Raw genomic sequence first — 8,507 nt, 5'->3', positions numbered from 1 at the left:
GAAACATATTTCAAAAGCAATTTGAAGCGTTTTGTTTTAAAGTACTAAAAAATATTACAAAAATACGTAAAATACAGTAAAATACCATTATTGTACCAGAATCCGCCTTTCATCGTAACGACCCCCACAGTTTCTAGTTGCAAAATGTTTCATCGAGTATTAGATACATATTTCTGTAAAAACTGGAGAGTTTTGTTTTCAAGTACTATAACTTAGTACAAAAGATTGTTCTAGAACTCAATTTTTATCGTGATGATTTCCACAGTTTTGATTCGAGCATGTTTCTTCAAATATTTTTTTATACCACAATTCTCCACACCAAAAGCTCATAATTCCAGAGACCCCTGGTTATGGACGCAAACTGATTTCAGATCGAATTCAAAATGAAAATAAAGCAAAGTAATACAATAATGAGCTGACTTTACTAGGATGTGCGGTGTGTGCGACATATTTCTAAAATAATCCTAGGATGTGTTTGAAACATATTTCTAAAATAATCTGAAGAGTTTTGTATTCAAGCACCTACTACAAAGTTTTACAAAAATAAATAAATTGTTCGCTCTACAGCAGTGTTTCTCAACCAATGAGGAATTCCCCCCTGGGGGGGAATGAAGGTTAAATAGAAATTCAATGCCTTTATCTGACAAATTCTTTGCAACTTTCAGTTTCTTTGATTAGTAATAACAACATTTATTTTTTCTAAAAAGATAATTATTAAAGTTTCAATTTCTGATAATTTTGACATGCTTTGAGATAATTAAATGATTTTTTAAATATTTCTCAGGCATTTTTATTTTAAACTTTGTAAATTTTTTGTAATTTTTTTGTTGGTTTCTACGAGATTTTTGTACACTTTTTAACAAGAACAATTTTTTGAAAAATTATTGGAAATTGAAAAAAAAATTTCAAATATTATTTGAGTTCTTTACTTTTTAGAGTAATTTGTCTTCTGCCACAGATATTTTTTTTTTATATTTGTACATATTTTACAATTGAATTTATTTATTGTAATTTAAGCGAAAAGAAGAAAAAATGATCAAATAAACAACCAATCAATCAAATTCAAACCTGCGAAACTGTCAAAATGTCAGTAAATTTTTTTTAATAAAAAAAAAATTTTCAAATCCTACTACAGTTTACTACATATTTTACAATTTAATTTGTTATGAAAATTGTAATCTATTTGCAAACCTAAAAAAATGTAATTATATTTCTGCATTGATACCAATAACTTAAAAATAAAGGAGGGTGTGGGGGGGGGGGTGATGAAGTTCTGGCAAATCAGTCAAGGGGGTCACTGCTACAGCATTGCCTTGGCGTTCTTGATTGCGAGATTCCTACTCGAAACTAGGTGTCCGAAGGCTTGATTGTTGAGACAATTGCAAACCTCTGTTTACACCTTACCTTCATCCACCCGGAATTCCAACTGACGACCTTTGGATTGTAAGTCCAACTACCTACCAGCGACTCCATCGAGACAGGACCCAGGGAGACGACTCCTACACCTGGATTGAGCTAACGACCTAAACTCCAGGTTAGACCGGGGCCAACATTTACTTCCCCAATCGATGGAAGGCGTGATCAGACAAATTTCGTCTCGAAAAATGCCACCGGGACCATCTGGGATCAAACCCAGGCTGAATGAGTGAGAGGCAACCACGCTTGCCTCTACACCACGGTCCCGGCAAAATTTTACAAAAATACGTAAATACAGTGAAAATCGTACATTGTTCGAGAACTTGATTTTTATAGCAATGACCGCCAAAGTTTTTGATTGCAAAATGTTTCAATATGTCGATATCTCTGTGCTCACTTGTTCCAAGCTTGCAGGTTTTCCAATCTTGTTAGCATAAGAGAACACAGAGGCATCGAAGTATTAGAAACATATTTTTTAAAACAATCAAATAGTACAAAAATACATAAGATACAACAAAAATAATATACTGATCCAGAATTAGATTTTTATCGTGACGATCCCCACAATGTTTAGTTGCAAAATGTTTCATCAAGTATTAGATACGTATTACTGAAAATAAACTGAAGAGTTTTGTATTCAAGTACTATAACTATAACTATAACCGATTGCCTCTCACCCAGTCGGCCTGGGTTCGATCCCAGACGGTCCCGGTGGCATTTTTCGAGACGAAATTTGTCTGATCACGCCTTCCGTCGGACGGGAAGTAAATGTTGGCCCCGGACTAACCTAAAAAGGTTAGGTCGTTAGCTCACTCCAGGTGTAGGAGTCGTCTCCCTGGGTCCTGCCTCGGTGGAGTCGCTGGTAGGCAGTTGGACTAATAATCCAAAGGCCGTCAGTTCGAATCCCGAGGTGGATGGAAGCTAAGGTGTATAAAGAGGTTTGCAATTGCCTCAACAATCAAACCTTCGGACACTTAGTTTCGAGTAGGAATCTCGTAATCGAGAACGCCAAGGCAATGCTGTAGAGCGAATAATTTGATTTGATTTGATTTGATTTAACTAATTTCAAAGCATTGTTCTAGAATTCATTTTTTATCGCGATTTTCGAGTACTATAAATTGTTACAAAAATACGTAAATACTGAAAAAAATCAAACATTGTTCAAGTACTACATTTTTATCATGATGGCCTCCACAGTTTTTGGTTGGAAAATATTTATTAAAATGATTGCAACGTGTTTCCCAAATAGTCTGAAGAATTTGATTTTTTTTATATAGTTACTCAATGAGGTAGAAAAATATTTTTCAATTATTTATTATTGTGGGCTGGATTAGAGATCAAAGATATATTTCGAACAACTTATCAAACACGCAGAAAAATAAGGCAACATTTTCAATTAAATTCAATTAGTGTTTTTATTAGAATTTAGCAGTTTTGTTCAAGGATGTTACATTTGTAATTCAGAGATTTGGAGAACCTTTCAACTGAGATCAATTTATAAGCCTTTGCAGGAGGGTACATATTTCTACGTTTAGATTTTTCTAGCTGAGTGCTCTTTTAGGGAAAATAAATTTTGAGAAAAAATCCTAGATCTATGTAAGGAAACATTTTGTTGATTCAAAAGTCATTATTTTTGTTGAATCAACGCTAAACGTCAAAGCATTTTTTTTCTTCAAAACACTGAAGGACTTTTTTGGACTTGAGAAAATTTAGGTTTGTTTCAACGCAAAATTTTTGTTGATTATATTCAACAAAAAATTTGTTGAAGCAAACCTCGTACAGGCTGATTCTACAAAACTTTTTTTCTAAGTGAAGAAATAACTGAGCAGGTGCGCCGACTCTTGGTACTTTTTGGCCCCTCACAATTATTCGATTCGAAATTTTGTTGAATTATTTAAGGCCGTTGCAAATATTTTGTGAAGTTTATGTTCCTCGACTCTGACCAAAGTCGAGGGGAGGAGGCAAAAAAATAATAAAGTATAAAAATTTAAATTACGAGCCATGGTTTCAACATTTTGACAAAAAAACTGTTTTAAAATGCATTATACACCTGTCCAGTTGTTTTGCCATCATTAGTTTCCAAAATATCTAAGTATTGACGAAAATTTTATTTTTTGCGAAAAATAAATATTTCGCGGTGCTGTTCATTAAAATTTCATAAAAATTCAAAACATTTTTAAACAAGCCCAATTATGCTGAATTTGATTATCAATGCAGAAAAATGCATTTTAGATTGTTTTCAGTTGATTAGACTTCTATTTTCATGGAAATTTTGAAGTTTATTGGAAAAATATTTTTTGCCCCCTAATTTTTCAGAGCAATTTTGAAGGGGGGAGGGGGGGCGACATAAACTTTGAAAAATATTTGAAACGGCCTAAATTTCTTAATTTTTTTATCTAGAATTTTGAATTTTCTAGAAATTCTTGAGTTTTTAGAATTAGATATATAATTTTTTAATTTCTTGATTTCGTCAAACTTCTTAAACTTAAATTTCATTATTTATTTTTTTTGTTTCTTGCATTTTTCAAATTTTACTTTGTAGCTTTCTAATTTTATTGGATTTCATTGAAATTCTATTTTTTATTCATTTTATTTAATTACTTTATGTTGAAATTTCCTGAATTTCTTGAATATCTTAATTTGTTTTAAAATGTACCATTTAAATTTTTTATTTTTTTTTAATTATTAGAAATTTTAGAACTAAAAAAACAAAAATAATTCCTCTTTATAATGTACGCTTGAATTACCTTTTTTATTGCTAAAATTTTCTTGAATTTTTTAGGTTAGTTTTTTTAATATCAAGAGTTTTATGAATTATTTGTATTTTATGATATATTTAATTTTCTCAAATTTCGTCAATTCCTTGAAATGTCCTTAAATTTCATTAAATTATTTAAATTTCTTGATTCTTTCAATTTCTTCAATATATAAGCAAATAATTTTTTTTCAAAAAACTGATTTTTTTTATGAAAATAGTGCTCTAATCAACACAAAACAATCTGAAATGCCCTTTCTGCATTGATTATCATATTTAGCTTGTTTGAGCTCGTTTAAAAATATGTTGAACTTTTATGAAATTACAATGTTCAGCACCGCAAAAACTTTTTTTTCTTTCAAGAATAAAATTTTCGTCAATGCTTAGATATTTTGGGAACTTATGATTGCAAAATAACTTGACAGGTGTTTAATGCATTTTAAAACACTTTTTTCATTCAAATGCAAAAAATTTGCCCCCCCCCCCCCCCTCTCGACTTTGTTCAGAGTCGAAAGACATAAATTTCAAAAAATAATTGCTTCTGCCTAATTTTAATTTATCCAATTTTACTAAATGACTCGAATTTCATAAATATTTCAAACTTTAATGTTCTTTAATTTCAACAATTTCTCATAAATTTCTCATTCATTTCAATTTCTAGATTTTCTAGATGTTTTTAAATTTGGACCCGTCCGTGTGGATCAATCGGACCGCGCTCTGGACTCACAATCCAGAGGTTGCCGGTTCGAATCCCGCGGCGGGCGCTCTAAAATTCTTTGTGTAAATATGGGTATTCGGCGCCGTCGCTCCGTGCCATACTTTCATACACTTAGGAGCCCAGGGCGGCGAAGTCCTTGTAGATAAAAAGGAAGACACTAGTGGTTGGTACTAGCAATGGTTGCCGACAGCTATAAAGTCAACTTCGTTTTCGTTTTTTTTCTTAAATTTGAAAGGGGACAAAAAATATTAGTTCAAATTTGTAATGGAATTTCAAGTGAAATCAAATGAAATCAATTTAAAATACATTCTCCTGCGTTTAGAATCATTGTTGGCATGCTAGGATTAATTAAAAAATCTTTGGAATTTTGTTAAATTTTCAATGTACAAAAAGACAAAAAGCTTTTATTTTAACAATTATGTTGTTTCGTCAAATCATACATTTTTGGATGACTAATGATTGCATATCCACTGTTCGGGTGTATAATGCCATTTCCAATGGTTGTTTTCCGTATCTTGGAAAGGATGTCGTTGTTTGTTAGTTTATTTGAGGTTTTTTTACCTTCTTGGTCATTTGCTGGCGATCTCTAGAAGGAATAGTTTTATTGATATAGTGTCTAGAGCAAATTTGTAAGTTATGATAAAGAGAGTTTTGAAATAATAGTAAAACTCTTAAAAAATACATAACTTAACTATCATAAAATAATTATTTTAAAAAAATTCTGAAAACTGCATTTTTAAATATTTTTTTTTTTTTTTCATGAATATAAATGAACAAAAGAGGCATCTGTAGAAGTGGGAAAAAGTTTATTCAAAAATGCTGATTTTCTGAAGGTGCTATATAATTTCTCTGAGTTTCCTCATAACATTTATAAAATACAAAAATATGAAATCAAAATTTTATAATGTCGGTCGATTTTGTAAAGAATGTCATCTCAGAACTCCATTGAGTTGGTAGATGTCCTAGAGCTATTCAACAGACCATAGATCATAGATATTGACCATTGATATAAGCAGCCATTGATAAGGTTGACCTTCATCTATGAACTCCGTAGAGTTGGTAGATGTCCTAGAACTTCTCAACAGATCATAGATCTACCCAGTGTAACGCACTGAAGCTACCTGAAGATGTTCCAACTTCACAGTTATTGATATAAGCAACCATTGATCAGGTTGACCTTCATTTCTGAACTATATAAAGTTGGTAGATGTCCTAGAACTTCTCAACAGACCATAGATCTACTCACTGAAGCTACCTGAAGATGTTCCAACTTCACAGTTATTGATCAGGTTGACCTCCATCTCTGAACTCCATAGAGTTGGTAGATGTCCTAGAACTTCTCAACAGACCATAGATGTACTCAGTGTAACTCACTGAAGCTACCTGAAGATGTTCCAACTTCACAGTTTTTGATATAAGCAACCATTGAACAGGTTGACCTTCATCGCTGAACTCCATAGAGTTGGTAGATGTCCTAGAACTTCTCAACAGATCATATATCTACCCAGTGAAACTCAATGAAGCTACCTGAAGATGTTCCAACTTCACAGTTATTGATTATAGCAACCATTGATCAGGTTGACCTTCATCTGTGAACTCCATAGAGTTGGTAGATGTCCTAGAATTTCTCAACAGACCATAGATATACCCCCAGTAATTTACTAAAGCTACCTGTAGATTTCCAACTTCATAGTCATTGATCAAAGCAACTATAGATCAGGTTGACCTTCATCTCTGAACTCCATAGAGTTGGTAGATGTCCTATAGCTATTCAACAGGCCATAGATCTACCCAGTGTAACTCACTGAAGCTACCTGAAAATGTTCCAACTTCACAGTTTTTGATATAAGCAACCATTGAACAGGTTGACCTTCATTGCTGAACTCCATAGAGTTGGTAGATGTCCTAGAACTTCTCAACAGATCATAGATCTACCCAGTGTAACTCAATGAAGCTACCTGAAGATGTTCCAACTTCACAGTTATTGATAATAGCAACCATTGATCAGGTTGACCTTCATCTGTGAACTCCATAGAGTTGGTAGATGTCCTAGAACTTCTCAACAGACCATAGATCTACCCACTGTAATTTACTGAAGCTACCTGTAGATTTTCCAAATTCATAGTCATTGATCAAAGCAGCTATTGATCAGGTTGACCTTCATCTCTGAACTCCGTAGAGTTGGTAGATGTCCTAGAACTTCTCAACAGACCAAAGATGTACTCAGTGTAACTCACTGAAGCTACCTGAAGATGTTCCAACTTCACAATTTTTGATATAAGCAACCATTGAACAGGTTGACCTTCATCGCTGAACTCCATAGAGTTGGTAGATGTCCTAGAACTTCTCAACAGATCATAGATCTACCCAGTGTAACTCAATGAAGCTACCTGAAGATGTTCCAACTTCACAGTTATTGATAATAGCAACCATTGATCAGGTTGACCTTCATCTGTGAACTCCATAGAGTTGGTAGATGTCCTAGAATTTCTCAACAGACCATAGATATACCCACTGTAATTTACTAAAGCTACCTGTAGATTTCCAACTTCATAGTCATTGATCAAAGCAACTATAGATCAGGTTGACCTTCATCTCTGAACTCCATAGAGTTGGTAGATGTCCTATAGCTATTCAACAGGCCATAGATCTACCCAGTGTAACTCACTGAAGCTACCTGAAAATGTTCCAACTTCACAGTTTTTGATATAAGCAACCATTGAACAGGTTGACCTTCATTGCTGAACTCCATAGAGTTGGTAAATGTCCTAGAACTTCTCAACAGATCATAGATCTACCCAGTGTAACTCAATGAAGCTACCTGAAGATGTTCCAACTTCACAGTTATTGATAATAGCAACCATTGATCAGGTTGACCTTCATCTGTGAACTCCATAGAGTTGGTAGATGTCCTAGCACTTCTCAACAGACCATAGATCTACCCACTGTAATTTACTGAAGCTACCTGTAGATTTTCCAACTTCATAGTCATTGATCAAAGCAGCTATTGATCAGGTTGACCTTCATCTCTGAACTCCATGGAGTTGATAGATGTCCTAGAACTTATCAACAGTTCATAGATATACTCAGTGTAACTCACTGAAGCTACCTGAAGATATTCCAAATTCACAGTTATTGATATAAGCAACCATTGATCAGGTTGACCTTCATCGCTGAACTCCACAGAGTTGGTAGATGTCCTAGAACTTCTCAACAGATCATAGATCTACCCAGTGTAACTCAATGAAGCTACCTGAAGATGTGCCAACTTCATAGTCATTGATATAAGCAGCCATTGATCAGGTTGACCTTCATCTGTGAACTCCGTAGAGTTGGTAGATATCCTAGAGCTATTCAACAGACCATAGATCTACCCAGTGTAACTCACTGAAGCTACCTGAAGATGTTCCAAATTCATAGTTATTGAAATAAGCAACTATTGATCAGGTTGACCTTCATCTGTGAACTCCATAGAGTTGGTAGATGTCCTAGAACTTCTCAACAGACCATAGATCTACCCAGTGTAACTCACTGAAGCTACCTTAAGATGTTCCAACTTCATAGTCATTGATATAAGCAGCCATTGATCAGGTTGACCTTCATCTCTGAACTCCACAG

Source organism: Culex quinquefasciatus, chromosome 3, assembly GCF_015732765.1.
Source record: "Culex quinquefasciatus strain JHB chromosome 3, VPISU_Cqui_1.0_pri_paternal, whole genome shotgun sequence".
Lineage (NCBI taxonomy): Eukaryota > Metazoa > Arthropoda > Insecta > Diptera > Culicidae > Culex > Culex quinquefasciatus.
The sequence above is the reverse complement of the archived record's forward strand: the minus strand, read 5'-3'. Positions refer to the sequence as shown.